This window comes from Urocampus carinirostris, chromosome 20, assembly GCF_059441175.1.
Source record: "Urocampus carinirostris isolate Australia breed hairy pipefish chromosome 20, RoL_Ucar_1.0, whole genome shotgun sequence".
NCBI classification, from domain to species: Eukaryota; Metazoa; Chordata; class Actinopteri; order Syngnathiformes; family Syngnathidae; genus Urocampus; species Urocampus carinirostris.
In genome coordinates this window covers 14,062,338-14,084,064 of record NC_142368.1, presented here as the reverse complement: position 1 = coordinate 14,084,064, position 21,727 = coordinate 14,062,338, and the positions used below count along the sequence as shown (strand labels likewise).

At 41.2% G+C, this 21,727-nt stretch overlaps 1 long non-coding RNA gene across 3 annotated transcripts in view; it reads right to left on the bottom strand.

The window, feature by feature from the left end:
- Nucleotides 1-16,636: 16,636 nt before the first annotated feature.
- Nucleotides 16,637-21,727, bottom strand: part of LOC148346307 (uncharacterized) — a 530,417-nt gene continuing 525,326 nt past the window's right edge. For all 3 annotated transcript variants that reach the window (XR_015848223.1, XR_015848225.1, XR_015848224.1), the window contains one exon: nucleotides 16,637-16,835. This is a non-coding gene — a long non-coding RNA (uncharacterized LOC148346307). The remainder of the gene's footprint in view (nucleotides 16,836-21,727) is intronic.

Here is a 21,727-nt window from a genome sequence, read left to right as displayed (position 1 = left end):
CGACTTCTCTATTTATCTCTTTTGTTTCTCACGCTCTCTCTTCTCTCTCTTTCTTTGCCCCGCCCTCTATCTCCTTTTCCCTCCCTCTTCCTCTTATTTCTTTATTTTTCTTTTTTTTTTTTTCTCTTTAATTTCCTAGTCCGGCCCCCGACAGAATGTTTGTTCTATCGTGTGGCCCCAGAGTTCAAATGAGTTTGACACCCCTGGATTAGAGGATTGACAAATTAATCGCTATCAATGAGAAATGACAAGAGAAAGATAAACTATACCAACAACTTCAGACCATATTGAAGTGAAAACCACTAAATCAAACCAGAATTCAAATGCTTCTAATCTAAACACGATAAGCTTTCATTTGAGGGACATCTTAGGTTACTCAGTATTTACAGGATTTGTAAAATTCATTCCGATAAGAAGGAAATAATGACATATCGAACTGACGTACTGTGTTAAATATGCTGAAAAATTGTATTCATGCCTATGCTCACTTTGCACAATGTTGCCTATTTTTGCACTACCGCGGTTCCTTTTAGTGAGCCGAGCCGAAGAAGCCGGTTCTCTACTAACTTAACTCAACTTCGTTCCACTTTGACTCGACTTCAAAATACGGCATTTAGGACACAACGTCAGGGGAACCCGTGTATTTTGACCTTCATGCACTGTAACTTTGACTTAAGTCGCTTCTTAATGAGTCATTTTGAGCCCTGATTTTTGTGCGCCGGCTAGATTTTCTTGTGCGCAGCTTAGGGGGAACACTGGCTACGACCCGTTTTGATCTCGACCACGTCTGCTCTCCCGTCCCGACTTGCGACCCGTTTGCACTAATACAATCCTAAAACTGTATGTAACATCCTACATGCCCACACTTCTTGTGCAAATATTGTGTCAATTATAACCTTTATCTTCTTTGTTCCTTTATCTTCCTTGTTTTCTTTTATCCTCACTGTTAAATGTGAGATTGGAGTGCCACGTCCAATTTCGTTGTCACAATATGTTCAACCCATTTTGTAACAATGACAATAAAGGTATATTCTATTCTATTCTACCTGTGGTGTTACGGAGGGTGCAGTACTTAGCCCCCTTCTTTTTAGCATTTACATGCTTCCATTGGGTGATATTATTCGCAGGTATAATATCAGTTTCCATTGCTACGCAGATGACACTCAACTATATCTTCCGATGGAGGAATCTGCCACACTAAATTGTGGAAATTTGGAGGCCTGCCTCACTGAGATAAAAGAGTGGATGTAACTCAATTTCTTGCGTCTTAACTCTGAAAAGACCGAAATGTTAGCTATTTGTCCATCTAAGTGCCGTGACTTACTCTCAAAAACTGCTGTGAACATTGACAAATGTCATATCACCCAGAGTGACCCAGTTAAAAATTTAGGTGTCGTATTTGACCCCGATCTGTCCTTTCAAACACACTTTAAGAATATTACTACAACAGCTTTCTTTCATCTTCGCAACATTGCTAAAATTCGCCCTATGCTGTCTCAGTCTGATGCGGAGATTATAATTCACGCGTTTGTTACTTCCCGTCTCGATGACTGTAATGCACTACTCTCCGGTCTCCCGAAGTCCAAAATCGAGAGCCTTCAGCTGGTACAAAATGCTGCAGCTAGGCTTTTAACTAAGACAAGAACGTTTGATCACATGCCCCTGATTTTAGCTAACTTGCAATGGCTCCCTGTTAGCTTAAGATGTGATTTTAAGGTTTTGTTGGTAGTATACAAAATCATGCAGGTACTTGCTCCCTCATATCTTTCAGATTTAATTTCCCCCTATGTTCCGGTCCGGAGCCTTCGCTCTGAAAACGCTGGTCTACTAGTGATCCCAAGAGCCAAGAAGAGATCCACAGGTTCGAGAGCGTTCTGTGGAATGCTCTTCCCCCTGAGATTCGATCATCAACCTCAGTGGAAATGTTTAAATCCAAGCTTAAAACACACTTCTACTCTATAGCATATGAATAATCTATATTTTATGTTGATAATATGTGTATTATGTGCCCTCATGTAGGTTTTAGATGAGGGGATGGCGTCATAATAGTCTGTAATAATAGTTTGCAATGGTCTTTGATCTGTGCAGCCCTTTGAGACTCTGTGATTAAGGGCTATGCAAATAAACATGACTTGACTTAAATCAAACTAGCTATACATTGTTTTTAAGATGTTAGCTCTGATTTAAGATACAACTTGGATTACTTAACAGTTACAGGATTAGCAAATTGATTTTGATATGAGAGGAATTACGACCAGACTTTAGACCATATCCAATGTACACCCACCAAATCAAACTGGATCCAACCATCTATAAATCGTTTTTGATATGAAATATATTAGCTTTTATTTACAATACGTCTTGGACTATTATTAGAAAATTGATTCCAATACGAGGGAAATTATAACAGACTTCAGACCGTATTGAACCAAAACCCATCGATAAATCGTTTTTAGTCCCAAATCTATCTTTTATTTGAGATACATCATAGATTACTTAACAGTTACAGGCTAATCCAACATGGCGGCGCGCGCGAGTGCAGCGGCTTCAGGCTCTCCAGTTAATCTTTTACGATCCCCAAACTGTATGTAACATCCTACATGCCCACATTTCTTGTGTAAATATTGTGTCAATTATAACCTTATCTTCTTTGTTCCTTTATATTCTTTGTTTGCTTTTATCCTCACTGTTAAATGTGAAACTGGAGTGCCACGTCCAATTTCGTTGTCACAATATGTTCAACCCATTTTGTAACAATGACAATAAAGGTCTATTCTATTCTATTAGCAAATTCATTCTGATACGACGGGAATAACGAGAAAAAAAACAAGAACTGTATCACAGATTTAAGACCATATGTAACCGACAACCATTTTATCTAACGAGTACAAACCATCTATAAAACTTTTTTACTCCGAAAAGGATTACCGTAAATTGCGGACTATAAGCCGCTACTTTTCCCCCAAACTTTCAACCCTGCGGCTTATTCAGTAATGCGGCCAATTTATGTCATTTTTCTAACGGCCGCCAGCGGCGCTCAAGTACAAAAGGTAAGATTTAGACCAATGGACTATATGCGCCGAGGAAGACTGCAACTTCTTGGCTTGACTAGCGGCGAGAAATCTTTCACTAAAACTGTCCGCATGCGAAAGGCAACTTTTTCGCAAGTCTGCCAGTGGATCCTGACAGCGTGGGGCAGCATCAAAAAATCCACCATCACTAACGGGTTCCGAAAAGCCGGTCAGCTGCGTGACGGAGAGGAGGGCACAGAATCAGGAGTGGATGGGAGCGTGGGACGACGTCTATATGACAAGTTTCTTTCCGACACTGAGGAAGACGACTTTGATGGCTTCAGTTCTAAGGAGGAAGATGAGGACGGTTTACCGTGATTTTTACAAGTACGGTATGTTTTTTCAACAGACCCGTTTACTGTGTTGCAAGCGTGTTGCTAGCGCGTTGCTAGCGTGTTGCTAGCGTGTTGCTACCATTAACTGCACGGATGTTATATTATTATTATTAAAGCTTTGAAAACTCTTTCGGTGTACCGTCTTTCTTTGTAAATATGTGTAACACATGTGTAATATGTATTTGCAGCTGTATATTTTTGTAATGTATTTATTTGTATTTATTTTGGACACTTATTCTGATATGTTTCGTACGGGAGAATCAATAAGAATGGGCGAAAACAACGGGGGCTGACGGGAAGTGGAGTAAAGGTGAGACGTGTTTGTGGACGCGGCGGACAATAGTGGATATACATTTTTCCCACCCTTACCTTTGGAAATATACACTTTTTTCTTTGGATTACTTTCAACGGTACCCGGACTCTGCCAGTCTGCATCAAACCTTAAGTACCGGTATCATTTTCCGTTCCTTTTGCCGGCTGTGATTTTTTGGACTGTGTACTTTAATGAAGGATATTCAGTTACAATCGCGGGACTTAAAGTCGGGTCTGGGTTAATTTTGCGTTGCATTTTTTTAATGTTGGCGCATGCGGCTTATATACAGGTGCGGCTTGTGTAAGTACAAAATCGGTTTTCCTCTCAAAATGTGGTGGGTGCGGCTTATAATCAGCTGCGCTCTATAGTCCGGAATTTACGGTACCTTTTATTTGGAACACATTTTAATTGACTTAACAGTAACAGGATTAGCAAATCCATTCCGATCCAAGGGAAATTACAAAAAAAAAAGGAACGGTATCATTGACTTCAGACCATGACCCAACTGAAACCCACTGAATTTCCTTTATCCAACGATACAGTTTTATAAATCACTTTTCATCAAAATAACTCAAAGTTTTATGAATTTGTATTCTTAAGGAGACACAAACAGCCCTGAAAATACGATTCCAATGGAATTTTCCGATACGATTTTTCAGGAAAAAAAAACTGTAGCCTCCTAGTTTTCTGATTTCAGTTATGGGTAAAACATATTAAAGGTCGATATACTCAAGTGAAGACAGGAACGTTTGTTTTGTGAGCCGGAGTGGAAACGTGGCATAAAAACATAGCAAAGAATCGATTCTTTGTCCCGTTGAAAAGCCTTTGGTGACATTCGACAAAGCCTTCTTCCCCCCTCTACGGACGCCATTGTTGCGTTATCTGCCTATTTCAATCCCATAAATCACAAAGGACACTCAAATATTGCCCGTTTTCATATTGTATTCGCTTTTCACTCTTGCAGACCCTTTTTAGAGCGACATTATTTGTGAACCTGCTTCAAAAGGTGATTCTAGTTTCATCCGTAGCTTGCCTTTAGAATGTATTTGAACAAAAACATAAACAAATGGATACCGTCAGTTCCGGACTATAGAGCGCCCCGTAGTTGAAACATGTCAAATTGATGTTGCCAAAGCCAGGTGCCTCGAACAAAGACACTGTACTTGTCTGTCTGTCTGTCTGTCTGTCTCTCTCTCTGTCCCTCTGTCTCTCTCTCTCTCTCTGTCTTTCTGGCTCTCTCTCTCTCTGGCTCTCTCTCTGGCTCTCTCTGGCTCTCTCTCTGGCTCTCTTTGGCTCTCTCTGGCGCTCTCTGGCGCTCTCTCTCTGGTGCTCTCTCTCTGGCTCTCTGGCTCTCTCTCTGGCTCTCTGGCTCTCTCTCTCTGGCTCTCTCTCTCTCTCTGGCTCTCTCTCTCTTTCTCTGGCTCTCTCTCTCGCTCTCTGGCTCTCTCTCTCTCTCTGGCTCTCTCTCTCTTTCTCTGGCTCTCTCTCTCGCTCTCTGGCTCTCTCTCTCGCTCTCTGGCTTGCTCTCTCTCTGGCTCTCTCTGGCTCTCTCTCTGGCTCTCTCTGGCTCTCTCTCTGGCTCTCGCTCTCTCTGGCTCTCGCTCTCTCTGTCTCTCTCTCTCTCTCTGGCTCTCTCGCTCTCTTTCTCTCTGGCTCTCTCTCTCTCACCCCTTTTCTCACACTGTCTTTTACTCTCTGTGTCTCTCTTTTTCTCTTCCTTTGTTGCTTTTTGTCTCTTTATCTGTGTTTTTTTAACTTCATTTGCTCTAACTTCATTTTTTTTCATTTTCTCTCTTTTCTCTTTCTCTCGTCCTACCCTTTGCGCTTTCTTTTCTCTTTTCTCTCCTTCTGTCTTTCTATTTCTCTTTGGATTCATTTACTCCTCTCCCTTTCTTTTCCCCCTCTCTCACGACTTTTTATCTTTTGTTTCTCACGCTCTCTCCCTCTCTCTCTTTCTTTGTCCCACCCTCCCTCCTTCTCTTATTTCTTTATCTCTCTTTTTCTTTGTCTTTAATCTACTAGTCCGGCCCCCGACAGAATGTTTTTTCTATCGTGTGGCCCCCGAGTTCAAATGAGTTTGACATCCCTGATTTACGGGCACTTTACCTTAAATTCAAACACTATTAGAATCCTCGAAAACACAACATTCAATTTCTAGCATTTTTAAGGATTTCACACTAACGTACAAACCCTGTACTATGTATGTTATTACCAGGTTAATCATTAGAAGTAGGGTAAAATTGTAAACCACTGAAAATGGCATTTCAGTAAAATATCACAATAACCTAGCACTGGTGAGTGATTTTCAGACAAGGTTGGGTAGGGTTACTTTAACTGGATTACTTTCAATTACTTTTGGATGACTCCAATACCAAATATGCTAATAAAAGACAAAAGAAACTAAATTGGAATAAAATGACAAAATTTTGTGCAGGCTTGGGGAGTAATGGAATACATGGAACGGCAAAAATGATGTTGGCAAGCTGTTCGGATTGATTTTCATTTTGTTTCTGTCACATTTTATGTTCGTTTTGCCGCAGATCAAAGAGATCAAAGCCAGGAGAGAAAGCTTACCACGTGTTGTGAGTCATCATTTTATTCCTATTTAGTTTCTTTTGTCTTTTATAAGCATATTTGGTATTGGAGTCATCCAAAAGTCATTGAAAGTAATCCAGTTAAAGTAACCCTACCCAACCCTGTTTTCAGAGCAGGGCCACTACTTTGAAGACCCTAATTTTTTCCTGGATTTTGCATCCATTTCCTCTTCTTTTTTTTGCTGTTCTTGTCTACCCATCACAAGAATCGACTGGAGCGCTCTTTGTCATAAACGCTCTGCCGCTAAACGCCGTTCCTGTCATAAATTTGAAGGCCGTGTTCATAAAAAGCCTACTTTCCTCTCCCCACTCGCCACATTTTCCGTCAGGATGTCGCCCGTCGCCGATTAAAAGCGTGATTGACGGCCTCGTTCAAAAGTTCTCTTTTTCTTTGCAGATGCTCGTCCGTGATGGTGAATGATATCGTTTTTTTCTTGTTCTTAATCACAACACAAACGCTTTTATGCATCTTGAGCAGGCCGCAGTTAGTCTCCGTGCCAGTAGGGGAGCCCTCAGGTACTGAGAGCTTATTGCTGTCCCAAAGGGAGAGTTCTTTTAAGCGAGGATTTGCAGACATTTGAAGGCCGATACTATCGTCAGAGACTCGCTTCATGTTAAACAAACATGAAGTACTCATGACATCAAGTGGCAACCAAATACCAAAGGAGGTGTTGTATTTATCATCACATTAGTCCATACCTGTCAACCTGTAAGTTTTTGCCGTACAAAGTACGTTTATTATGTATTTTAAGACGTGTACGACGTACGAGAAAATCTGTACAGAAAAATGCAAATTTGTCAATGATGGGTACCATCCGGTATACACCGACTAACACCAAACGGCAAATCAATCAAGTCAAACGAGTTCGCCGCGGTAGCCTCTATCTCTGTATCGTTTTTTTCGCTGCAAACGAAGCCAGCAGTTTGATGTAGTGAAAGGAAGTCCGTCTCTTTTTAGAGAACCGGCTTTTTCGGCTCAACTCATTCAAGAGAGCCGGCTCTCCAACGGCTCACTTGCTTTGATGCATTATATTACGAATGATGATCTTGTATAAAGAAGTTAAGAAAAAAAGGAAGATAAAAGGAGAAAATGAAAAAAGACAGGTTTGTGGTTAACCCTTCAATCAGTATATAACCAACAATAATTTGATGCAGAAAATGAATGAATAATTTGAATACTATCTATTCATTTTATTTTTGATCTTTTGATACCCTAAAAATAAAACATCCTCCGATGAGACGGAGTGAAAGAGTACCTAAATTTTTATAATCAAATATAAACTAGGGAAATATATACTTTATGTATATACAGTATACAAAACAGTAAAACATCAATGATAAAAAAAAACTCCATAGTCATGGTTTTTATTTAATTATTTACTCAACTATTTCAAATTTTAAAAATATCCAAACATTATTTTAAAAAACAAACAAAACCATTTAAAAATATAATTTTCCTCCTTTTGGTGATTTACGAATGATTTCAAGGAAAACGGTTTCTATCCATCCATCCATTATCTGCACCGCTTATCCTCAGTAGGGTCGCAGGGGTGCTGGAGCCTCTCCCAGGTGTCTTTAGGCAGTGGGCAGGGGAAACCCTGAACTGATTGCCAGCCAGTCGCAGAGCACACAGAGACAGACAACTCGCTTACTCATTCACAGGAGGGAACCGGAGTGCCTGGAGGAGACCCACGCAGGCAAGGGGAGAACATGCAAACTCCACACAGGGAGGCTGGCTACTGCAGTCCCTGGGCACACAGAGACAGTCAACTCGCTTGCTCATTCACAGCTGGAACGTGGGAGGAAACCGGAGTGCCCGGTGGAAACCCACACAAGCACGGAGAGAACATGCAAACTCCACCCAGGAGGTTCAATCTCATGACCTCAGAACTGTGCTGCGCATGTGCTACCACTGCGCCGCCGTGCTGCCCCTATAACACATCCATCCATCCATTATCTGCACCGCTTATCCTCAGTAGGGTCGAGGGGGTGCCGGAGCCCATCTCAGCTATCTTTAGGCAGTGGGCAGGGGACACCCTGAACTGGTTGCCAGCCAATCGCAGGGCACACAGGGACAGACAACACGCTCCCTTATTCACAGGAGAGAACCGGAGTGCCTGGAGGAGACCCACGCAGGCAAGGGGAGAACATGCAAACTTCACACAGGGGGGCTGGCTACTGCAGTCCCCGGGCACACAGAGACAGTCAACTCGCTTGCTCATTCACAGCTGGAACGTGGGAGGAAACCGGAGTGCCCGGTGGAAACCCACACAAGCACGGAGAGAACATGCAAACTCCACCCAGGAGGTTCAATCTCATGACCTCAGAACTGTGCCGCACACGCGCTAACCACGGCCCTGCCGTGCTGCAAAACTGTTTCAAATTCAATTTTAAAAATCCAAATTAATTATTTGAAATGAATTATAACTTTACCCTTTGTATCCCCCCCCCCCCCTAATTTAATTTATTTGTAATTATATAAAAAAATATATAATGTAAAAATCTAGACAGAAAATGAATATACGAAAATGATATCAAATAACAATACAGCCGTAATTTCATTTCCCCGCCTTCCTCCGCTCTTCTTGATCTTATCGCTGATTAACGGCTGACCTTATGCCGCATTAGCACCGAGCGGGATATTTGGACGCTTTGCTATGAATCATGGGAAAAAAAAAAAGAAGCAAGCTGCCCCCAGGGAAATGTTGGCGGAGTGATTAGGTGAGGGCTGTAAATCAATACAAGTGTTGACCTGCAAATGGACTGAGTGGAGGTGCAAAATGAAAGGACGGATTCACCACTGAATGGAGGTTTTTCATGCAAATTCAAGCTCTTTTTAAGGACTTTCAAAGCCAATTTTCCAATTGCTCCGGTACAATTTTAAAAAAAAAAATCCAGTGTGAATCATGTATTTTTTGCAGCGCAGCCGTGCAGCCATGTAAGGCGTTAACCTACTTATTGGGGGTATTAGAGGTTCAGTGTCTTACCCAAGGACACTTCGACACGTAACACGGGGGAGCCGGGATTCGAACTGCGATCTCTTGATCCCAAGACGAGCGCTCTACCTCCTGAGCCAGTACCGCCCCCATCAAACTTCAACATCAGTTGTATTTTTTTTTTTAAATTCAATTCTATCTGCGATTTACAATTTTGCGCATGCATTTATTAGCACGTATAATCTTTATGTATTCATACCTGGAAACTTGTACGTTTTTGCCGTACAAAGTACGTTTATTATGCATTTTAAGACGTGTACGACGTACAAGGAAACCTGTACGGAAAAACGCAAATTTGTCAATGTTGGGTACCAACATGGCGGCACGCGCGAGTGCAGCGGCTTCAGGCTCTCCAGTTAATCTTTTACGATCCCCAAACTGTATGTAACATCCTACGTGCCCACATTTCTTGTGTAAATATTGTGTCAATCATAACCTTATCTTCCTTGTGTGTGCTGCGGTAGCCTCTATCTTGGTATTGTTTTTTTTTCCGTTGCAAACAAAGCGAGCGGTTTGATGCTACTGTGCGCATACGTCTGCTGCCTCGGATTTCATGTGGTAGTTATGTAGTGAAAGGAAGTCCGTCTCTTTTTAGAGAACCGTCTTTTTCGGCTCAACTCATTCAAGAGAGCCGGCTCTCCAACGGCTCACTTGCTTTGATGCATTATATTAAGAATTATTATTTTGTATAAAGAAGTTAGTATAAAAGGAGAAAATAAAAAAGACAGGTTTGTGGTTACCCCTTTAATCAGAATATTATATATATACCGCAGCCATATCCCCCAGTGGGAGGTGGCTAGAGTCATTTCTGACTCTTTTTGGGAAATTGATACAGAGGATGGGGTTCCCAGCCCCCTCGCTCAACCCAACTGGGGTGTTGGGAGTCAGTTACTTTTTTCTTTTTGTTCTCTCTTTACTTTTTTCCTACATTTCTTTCTTTTCTTTTTTTCTGGCTTTTTTTCTGGCTTTTTTTCTAAAATTTTCCTTCTTTTTTCTCTTCCTTTTGTTTATTTTTTTTTCTCAGCTTTTCACTACTTTTTCATTTTGGTATTTTTTTCTTTTTTGTTCTATTCCCCCCTTTCTTTAAGTCATTTTGTGCATCATTTTACATAATATTTGGTCATGTTGGAATGAAAGAAGCAAAAACAACCCGAAGAGCCGGTTCTTCTTAGTGAGCCGAGCCGAAGGAGCCGGTTCTCGACCAACTCTACTAACTTTACTCAACATTGTTGTACTTCGACTCGACTTTAAAATACCGCGGGACCCGTGAATTTTTACCTTCATGCACTGTAACATTGACTTAAGTCGCTTCTTAATTAGTCATTTTGAGCCCTGATTTTTGTGCGCTGGCTAGATTTTCTTGTGCGCTGAGAATGAGCTTAGAGGGAACACTGGTCATTATGTCATGGGAAACATCCGGGACTGAAAGAAGGTTTATACATTGTTCATGCAAAAATTTTAGATTGTTTGCGATTCAAAAGAAGAAAAAAAGACGTGAAAATACATCCAAGCCACCGAATGAGCCAATAGACCAGGGGTGTCAAACTCATTTTAACTCGGGGGCCGCATGATAGAACAAACATTCTCTCGGGGGGCCGGACTAGTAGATTAGAGAGAAATAAATATGATTGAAAGAGGGAGAGAAAAAGAGAGAGGGTGGGACAAAGAAAGGGAGAGAGAGAATATGATAAACAAAAGAGTTAAAAAGAGGAATAGTGAGAGAGGGGGGAAGAAAGGGAGAGAAAGAAAAATCCAAAGACAAATAAAAAGAAAGAGAGAAGGGTAGAAAGAGGGAGAGCAAGAGAGAAAGAAAGAGACAAAGGAAGAGAGCAAAATAAGGTAAAAATACAGAGAGAAATAGAAAAAGAGGAACAGAGATAGAGAAAAAGAGAGACTGAAAAGGGGAGAGAAAGAGAGGAATACAAGTGCAGTGTTTGTGAGAGGCACCTGGCTATTTCAACCTGCAGCTCGTTTTTCTCTTGCGCTTCTTTGAGTGTTGTCTCGCGGGCCGGATTCAATCCCTTAGCGGGCCTGATCTGGCCCGCGGGCCGCCTGTTTGACACCTGTGCAATAGACGGAGTTGTTCTTGTTGCTTCTTTGACGATCGCGCCACTGACAGTAACTGCAGAAACGGCCTCCCCCATTTTGCCACAAGTCCGACCCTTTTCGCTCCCCCCTGTCGCAAAGTTGTCACTCCCGGGCTCGGTTTCAATACATCACGGCGCCCATTTGGCAGCCGGGTCACGGCGGAACTCGGCCAAGAAAATAGCCGGCATGCAAATTGAAAAATGAAGCGGAACGGACAAGCCCGGCCCGGAAATCAATCGGGCCCGATTGCTTTCCGATATGGAAAATAGCGTCCGGATGATCACCTGGAAAGACGTTTCATCTCTCACTTAATAAATTGCTTTGTCCTTCCGGCCGAGTCGATATCGCCCGAGCTCGTTTGGAATCTGTCGTCGGAAACGGGACGATCTTGACGCGTCCCGCCAAACTTTTTTTGGGGTGGAGATCTGGAAAGGCTCGGCAAAGTCATTTGCATTTTGATGTCGGCCTGACACTCCCGAAATGACCCATGTATAATATTTATTTTTGTAATGTATTGATTTGTATTTATTTTAGACACTTGTTCTGATATGTTTTGCACGGGTGAACGAAAAATGAGGGGCGGAACAATGACTTTTGGATGACTCCAATAGCAAATATGCTAATAAAAGACAAAAGAAACTAAATAGGAATAAAATGACTCCATTTTGTGCCGGTTTGGAGAGTAACGGAATACATGGAACGGCAAAAATGATGTCGGCAAGCTGTTTGGATTGACTTTCATTTTGTTTCTGTCGCATTTTATTGAATCTTATTTCTTTCTCTCTTTTTCTTTGTCTTTAATCTACTAGTCCGGCCCATGACAGAATGTTTGTTCTATTGTGTGGCCCCCGAGTTAAAATGAGTTTGACATCCCTGATTTAAGGGCACTTCACCTTAAATTCAAACATTATTGTTATTATTGTATTGTTTCTCAGCACAGGTATGCTGCTGGAAATGTGAATTTCCCTGCGGGGATGAATAAAGTATCTATCTATCTATTAGAATCCTCAAAAACACAACTTTATATTTCTAGCATTTTTAAGGATTTCACTCTCCCGTACAAACCCTGTACTATGTATGTTATTACCAGGTTAATCATTGGAAGTAGGGTAAAATTGTAAACCACTGAAAATGGCATTTCAGTAGAATATCACAATAACCCAGCACTGGCGAGTGATTTTCAGACAGGGTTGGGTAGGGTTACTTTAACTGGATTACTTTCAATTACTTTTAGATGACTCCAATACCAAATATGCTGATAAAAGACAAAAGAAAGTAAATATGAATACAATTACAAAATTTTGTGCAGGTTTGGGGAGTAACGGAATACATGGAAAGGCAAAAATTATGTTTGGATTTATTTTCATTTTGTTTCTGTCGCATTTGATGTTTTGCCGGAGATCAAAGAGATCAAAGCCAGGAGAGAAAGCTTACCACGTGTTTTGAGTCATCATTTTATTCATATTTAGTTTCTTTTGTCTTTTATTAGCATATTTGGTATTGGAGCAATCCAAAAGTAACTGAAAGTAATCCAGTTAAACTTACCCTACCCAACCCTGGTTATTACCTTGTTGACATTATTGAGACGTCAAAATGGGCTCAGTCAACTACTACACAACAGCATGCCGTTTAGAAATCACGTTTCCTAGAAAATCACAATGACCAAGGCTTTACCTTCCGAACCAGTTTGCAGGCTTCTCGGATGGTCAAAATTGTATTCATATTTAGTTTCTTTTGTCTTTTATGAGCATATTTGGTATTGGAGTAATCCAAAAGTAATTGAAAGTAATCCGGTTAAAGTAACCCTACCCAACCCTGTCCAGGACAGGTCCTCAGTCACTTACTCCCACGTTTAGGTCCAAACATCTTACCCTCTACTTGTTGCCAAGAGTGAGAGGCTCATGTGTGATGGGTTTCTTCCTAAAATCCACCACAACCTCTGAAGACCACCTGAGAAGCCTGCAAACTGGTTCTGAATGTATAGCCTGGGACATTGTGATTTTCTAGGAAAGGTGATTCCTAACTGGCATGCTGTTGTGTCGTGGTTGACTGAGCCCATTTTGACGTCTCACAAATGTCAACAAGGTAATAACCAGGGTTGGGTAGGGTTACTTTAACCGGATTACTTTCAATTACTTTTGGATGACTCCAATATCAAATATGCTAATAAAAGACAAAAGAAACTAAATATGAATCAAATGATGACTCACAACACGTGGTAAGCTTTCTCTCCTGGCTTTGATCTCTCTGATCTCTAGCAAAATTAACATAAAATGCGACAGAAACAAAATGAAAATCAATCCAACTAGCTTGCCAACATCATTTTTGCCGTTCCATGTATTCCGTTACTCCCCAATTCGCACAAAATGTTGTAATTTTATTCATATTCAGTTTATTTTGTCTTTTATTAGCATTAGCACTAATTAGCACCTTTGGACAATATACACTTTTTTCCTTGGATTACTTTCAACGGGACCCGGACTCTGCAGGTCTGCATCAAACCTTAAGTACCGGTATCATTTTCCGTTCATTTTGCCGGCTGTGATTTTTGGACTGTGTACTTTGATGAAGGACATTTAGTTTCAATCGCGGGACTCGAAGTCGTGTTTGGGTTAATTTTGTGTTTGTGTTACATGTTTAAATGTGGGCGCATGCGGCTTATATACATGTACATTAGCATATTTGGTATTGGAGTAATCCAAAAGTAATCCAGTTAAAGTAACCCTACCCAACCCTGGTAATAACATAGCAATACTATGTCATTTCCAAACTAGTTAGGCACAAAAAAATAGCTATCAGATTCAAAAAGGATGAAGACCTCTGACATATTTGCAATATTTAAATATTATTTGACTATTCCCTGCTTGTCGACACACTGACTCGAATCACTGATAAAAACAAAATCTTCAGTTCAAGCGTCCTCGACACTTTATATTGGAAGTGGACATTATATCGTCCCGAAAGTCACAACAATACTCTCCGCCAATAACTGTCTCTCTGACCGCGTCCGATCTCTGACCTCGCCTGCGGGGAGCGCCGCAAAAAAGCAAATAACAGAAGCAGAAAGACGGGCACACGCTTTTATCAACTGGTCTATGGAGTTATTAGTGATAAAAACCTCTTAGCCCGTGTCAAAAGCCATTCAAACAGCTAAGGTGGCACTTATAGAGAACAAACGTCACATCCAATGAGAAAGCTGCGGGTTGCCGGGTATATACCTATTTGGATGTTTTGAAAACGACACTTTTTTCAAGTTAAATGCCTTGCTCGAGAGCAGGGGATAATCGAAAGCTGCGGTCAATCATGGACAATTCATCACATCCACTACACAGCATTCTATCCAGACAGAAGAGCAGCTTCAGCGACAGACTGCTGTCACAGTCTTGTACCACGGACAGACCGAAGAGATCTTTTCTTCCTCATACCATGAGGCTCTTTAACTCCACCCGGCTGAGTAAAGGCCCACATTAAACCACACCCCCTACATTGCATATTACCGTACTTTTATTGCAGTGTGTATTTTATGTAGCACTATTTAAATACTCTATACAACACGCTACAGTGGGTATTAGCACGTCACATTGGGTATTTGTATATTGTATTCCTTTTGCTTTATTATTGTATTGTTCTCGGCGAAGGGATGCTGCTGGAAATGTGAATTTCCCTGCGGGGATGAATAAAGTATCTATCTATCTATCCATCTACCTTGGTCATATCCCTCGAGAGGGGTGACACACAGCAAGACAATCACATTAAAAAAAAAAAAAAAAAAAAGGGAAAAAGTAGCAAAACCGCACACAAAAATCTTTGGACCAACCCATATGCCCAAACTACCCAAACAAGTTAAGCACCTCGGCATGCTTTCGTCCCTCCAGATGAAATGGGAGACAAGAAAGCGGCCATGTTACTCGGGTCAGGGTGACAACACACTCTTGTTCAACAGCAGTGCCCGACAGCTTTCACTGGTTTACCCCTGCCGCATCATACGGGTGCCCAGCCCATCCCTTAGAACACATCCAAACATCCCACGATCCTTTAACAACACCTCTCCACTCATTCCTCTCACCAACAACAGCTCTAGCTTCCATTATATTTAGACCTCTTTCCTGCAGAGCACTCAAAACACTATCAATCCACGTCAATGGCGGCCTTCCTCTTGGTCTCCTTCCATTAACTTCTGCTCTGTAGATCCTCTTCAACATTCGCTCCTCATCCATCCATCTCCATGTGTCCAAACCAACCGAGTACTCTCTTATCAACACGCTTGCTCAGTTCCACTACTACGCAAGTTCTTTCTCTCACGATTTCATTTCTCAATCTATCCAATCTTGTCACTCCTAACATAGTCCTCAAACACTTCATCTCAAAAACATTCAACTTCCTTCTTAAATCTGCGTTCAGGCTCCAAGTCTCTGCACCATACAACACAGTCGGCACAATCACACTCTCATACAGTACCCTCTTATTAAAGCTTTGAAAACTCTCTCGGTGTACCGTCTTTCTTTGTAAATATGTGTAACCCATGTATAATATGTATTTGCAACTGTATATTTTTGTGATGTATTTATTTGTATTTATTTTGGAGACTTATTCTGATATGTTTTGCACGTGTGAATGAAAAATGAGGGGCGGAACAAACGCAGGGTGCCGAGTTTAAGTGGGGACGGCTAAAGGTGAGGGACAGACAAGGAAAGAAGAGGGGGTAAAACGTTGGTTAAAGAAAAAGCAGTTGCGTCAGTAAATCTGTTCATCTGATATATTTTTCCCACCCTTACCTTTGGAAATGTACACTTTTTTCCTTAGATTACTTTCAACGGGACCCGGACTCAACAGGTCTGCATCAAACCTTAAGTACCGGTATCATTTTCCGTTCATTTTGCCGGCTGTGATTTTTGGACTGTGGACTTTGATGAAGGACATTAAGTTTCAATCGCGGGACTTGAAGTCGGGTTTGGGTTAATTTTGTGTTTGTGTTACATGTTTAAATGTGGGCGCATGCGGCTTATATACAGGTGCGGCTTGCGTATGTACAAAATTGGTTTTCCTCTTAAAATGTGGTGGGTGCGGCTTATAATCTGGTGCACTCTATAGTCCGGAATTTAGGGTATATAATATCAGATTTTACGTTAATATCCGTCTATGGCACTCAATGTGATAAGTCATGTAATAACTTTTTTTTTTCCCCCTTTAGAAAAAAATGCCATTCTGAAGAAACAATTCAATTATCGGGTACCTGAAAGCACCCCCTCGCCACTTCCCAGTGGCAGAAGGTGGAGCAAATGAGGTGTCGGATGATATTAAAAGTGAAGGGAGCCCTTTGTCTCTTTCCTGACATCCACTCGTGGCTGTAGATATCGGGACGCCCTCATCAAGTGCAAGAAGAAGAAAGGACACCGAAGCGAAAGGAAGGAGGTGACGGGGGGGCACCGTTCATTAACCTGTAGAAGGAGAAAAAAAACGAAGCTAGGAATGAAGTCTGCGGTGACAGAGAAAGAGCGGTCGCGTGGCGCAGTCGGGTAAAGTGACAGCGTGCGAGATAAGCGAGCGGGAAAGCTGCCATGAAAATACTGAAACTGAAAAAGAAAATGTGCAGGTCTTCGGCACCGGGCGCTGCCAGAATGTGTGACGGCTGGCGGCGGTCATGGAATCGATTTGAATGCCTTCGGTGGATTATTTTGAGGCCAGGTACGACGATCTTTGACGCTTCGGAGTGCGGTTTTTGTTTGAAGCACGAAATAAACCAGTAAGAAATAAATTCATATAAAAAAAGACATATTGCATATACTGTACTATTAAATTGAAGTTTTAGATTTAGTCAAAAGTCGTTGTAGGTCCGAAAAGTACGTAATGTTGTTTTCGAAGAACGTAGTAATTGTGATTGTCGCACGTGAATAAATACGCCCGAAAATAAGCCATATTGCTTGTTTGGTATTAATGGTCCCTCTAAGCTGCGTGAGCGCGCAATTAAGCACTACCCAGATCCTTTCCGCGCACAAGAAAATCTAGCCAGCTCACAAAAATCAGGTCTCCAAATTGCTAATTAGGAAGCGAATTAAGTCAAAATTACAGTGCATGAAGGTAAAAATACAAGGGTTCCCCTGACGTTTTAAATGCAGTATTTGGAAGTCAATGTCGAAGTAGAACGAAGTTGAGTAAAGTCAGTGGAGTTTTTCGAGAACCGGCTTCTTCGGCTCGGCTCACTAAAAAGAACCGTCTCTTTCGGGTCACAAACGGCTCTTCAGGTTGTTTTTGCTTCTTTAATCCCTACACGACCAAATATCATGTAAAATTGTGCACATAATGACTTAAAGGAAGGGGCGGAAATAGAACAAAAAAGAAAAAAATACCAGAATAAAAAAGTAGTGAAAAGCTGAGAAAAAAAGAAACAAAAGGGAGAGAAAAAAAAGAAGGAAAAATTTTAGAAAAAAGCCAGAAAAAAAGAAAAGAAAGAAATGTAGGAAAAAAGTAAATAGAGAACAAAAAGAAAAAAGTAACAGCTCGGAAAAAATAAACACAATGAGATTTTTTTTAAAGGAATTAAAAAAAAAAAAGTAGAAAAAAAACACGGAAAAAAGAAGAAAAAGTTTGTGTTGCATTCAAATAATTTCCAATTATATCAAGTGAATCTTGATGCCAACATTGTACTTCCACTATAAAATATAATTAAATACAGTTCTGTATCGTGCGACCGACTAAATAACAATGTTAATTTTGTACATACACAAGCCGCACCTGTATATTAGCTGCCTGCGCCCACATTGAAAAAACGCAATACAAACACGAAATTAACCCTTACCCGATACGGTCCAAAAAACACAGCCAATGAACGGAACATGATACCGGTACTTAACATTTAAGTCCAGGTGCCCGTTGAAAGTAATCCAAGGAAAAAAGTGTATATTTCCAAAGGTAAGGGTGGGAAAAATATATATCCACTATTGTCGGCTGCGTCCACAAACACGTCTCACCTTTACTCCACTTCCCGTCAGCCCACGTTTTTCCCACCCCTTCTTTCTCATTTGCTCTTACAAAACATATCAGAATAAGTGTCTAAAATAAATACGTTACAGTTGCAAATACATATTATACATGGTTACACATATTTACAAAGAAAGACGGTACACCGAGAGAGTTTTCAAAGCTTTAATAATAATATTATAACTTTCATCCCAAACCGTGCCTGTGAAGGGTAGCAAAACGCTACTACACGTTAATGAACACTAGGCAAGCCTTTTTCGACCCTGACTCCCACCTGTCCTGTTTTTTGGCTAGGACCTTAGCTTGGCCTTTTGGCTGAGAGTAAGTGTCCCGGCTCCTAGGCTTTGTAGCGTGTTATGAACTGACCGATAACGGATAATGGATAATGAATAATGAAGATAGAACAATAACCCTTAAACCCCCTGGGGACGCATCGTGTCAAATCAACGTGCGTCCCCGAAATTGTCATTATCATTTTTTAACAAAGATTTACCGCACTCCAAACTTTTCGTCAGGCAGATCCGCCATTGTTGTTTTGGTCTCGCGGTTCGAGTTTTCGTCTGCACGCTGATCTCCAGAGTTGTGTAGTGAAAGTCCGTCTCTTTTTAGAGAACCGGCTTTTTCGGCTCAATTCATTCGAGAGAGCCGGCTCTCCAACGGCTCACTTGCTTTGATGCAGTATATTACGAATGATGATGTTGTATAAAGAAGTTAAGAAAAAAAGGAGAAAATGAAAAAAGACAGGTTTGTGGTGATCCCTTTAAACAGTATATTACCGACAATAATTTAATGCAGAAAATGAAATCATAATTTGAATAAGAAAATGAATACCGTATTTTCCGCACTATAAGGCGCACCTAAAAGCCTTTATTTTTTTCAAAAGCTGACCATGCGCCTTATAATACAGTGCGCCTTATATATGGATCAATATTAAGTCGCTAAGTCTTGCAACTAATCCAAGCAGCCGCCGACTCGATTTTCCCCCGATTGTGAAGTAGTCCGCGGTGTATGCTGGGATTTATTTACCGGCGTTTCATTGGCCAACCAATGTGTCAATCATCATTGGAATCGATCACTATTGGCTAAAGTTATTCGTAGGTCAAGGGGCGGATCCTTTTTATCATTTACAGGCTGGCATTGGCTTAAACGGCAAAACAAAGCCTGCAATTGGCCAAAAAAGATGTGTCAATCATCAGTTGAATCGATCACTATTGGCTAAAGTTATTCGGAGGTCAAGTGGAGGATCCTTTTTATCATTTACAGGCTGGCATTGGCTTAAAAGGCAAAAAAAAAGATGAATGTGTATAGCACATGGTTGACGGCATATAGAAAGCATTTTTTACTATACTGTATTTGTAAATATTTTATTCTCCTGGATTTACTACACTCACGGATATAAGAGGACATTGGCTGCACATTATTATGAACACAACGACTTCGGTGAGCTACTCCGGGTTTTATATTGTCCCTGTATCTTGTTTCAGACTGAACTCGATGTTTCTGTGATAAGCGGTGCAGATAATGGATGGAATGGAGTGTCTATTTTTAAATTCAACTCAATTCCAAGTGTTTATTGTCATATGCACAGTAAAGTTGCGAGCAAAAAAGAAAATAGAAACTAATGTATGGTTGGCATTTCTTGAAACCTAAGACTTTAACCTTCCGAATGATGGAACGATGCATTTGAGTGACATCGTACGGACACCGCATCCGCACGTGTTCTCGACACGTATTTGCGTCTTTGCAAGCTTTGGGAATGTAATAAGTTGGACTGAACTATCTGACTGTTTTGTCGACGTTCCCATTGTAGCGCCTTATAATCCGGTGTGCCTTATGTTTGGAAAATATAGGACCAAAAACTATTTTTTGGGGGTGCGCCCTATAACCCGGTGCGCCCTAGAGTGCGGAAAATACGGTACATAAATAAACATGTTTGTAAGGGCATGTAGCACACAAAATTTTGGGGAGCCATAAATCTCTGTTGGGACCCATCGATTTTTGAGCATGCGAGTCCCCGGGACCCATCACTTTTCACAGCTCAAATGAACACTGCTCTAAGACTCTACTCCATTTGGACCATGCATTCACAGTCTGTCTTTGGTTACCATGACGACGGGGGCCGGAACCTACCGTTTGCAACCCTATTGGCTTCTATTTGTGGAAGCGCATCCCGGAGTGCCGAGGAGATAGAAAGAAGGTATGGAAAAAGCTCCCGGTCTGAGTTTCTTATGGTGTGTCTTGGGCAAGTACAGCCTGGTGGCGCCCATCCCTCTCCAGGCCAAAACATGTCTCCACCTGGTCTCAAACCCGGGACCTGTTCGGCGTATGTGAGTCCACTATGAGGTAAAACACCAGCTTCTTTGATGCATCAAAGAGCTCAAAATGGGACACAATATGCCCAATGGATTAAAAATGAAAAGTCTTTTTTTTCCTTATCCTTTCAACTGTAATTTCATAGTGCAATGTATAGGCAAATTTTCCAAAATATGTAGATACCGTAAATTCCGGACTATAGAGCGCACCTAATTATAAGCCGCACCCACCTCATTTAAAGAGGATAACCGCTTTTGTACTTACTCAAGCCGCACCTGTATATAAAACATGTAACACAATCACAAAAGTAACCCAAACCCGACTTTAACTCCCGCGATTGTAACTGAATATGAAGTACACAGTCCAAAAACCACAGCCGGCAAAACGAACGGAAAATGATACCGGTACTTAAGGTTTGATGCAGACCTGCAAAGTCCGGGTCCCGTTGAAACTAATCCAAGGAAAAAAAGTGTATATTTCCAAAGGTAAGGGTGGGAAAAATATATATCCACTATTGTCCGCTGCCTTCTAAAACACGTCTCACCTTTACTCCACTTCCCGTCAGCCCACGTTGTTTTCGCAACTTTTTTTTGATTCGCCCGTGGAAAACATATCAGAATAAGTCTCTAAAATAAATACATTACAAAAATATACAGTTGCAAATACATATTATACATGGTTACACATATTTACAAAGAAAGACGGCACACCGAGAGTTTTCAAAAATAATAATAATATAACTTTTCATCCCAAACCGTGACTGTGACAGGTAGCAACACGCTACTAGCAACACACTCACATTAAACGGGTCTGTCAAAAAAATATACCGTACTTGTAAAAATCACGGTAAACCATCCTTATCTTCCTCCTTAGAACTGACGCCATCAAAGTCATCTTCCTCAGTATCGGAAATAAACTTTCTCATATAGACGTTGTCCCACGCTCCCTTATTCCAAAACACGCTAGCAACACGCTCGCAAAGTAAAGTTTACGTGCAATAGCTCCGTTTCTTTCTTTATCGGATTGCTCGATTGCTTTT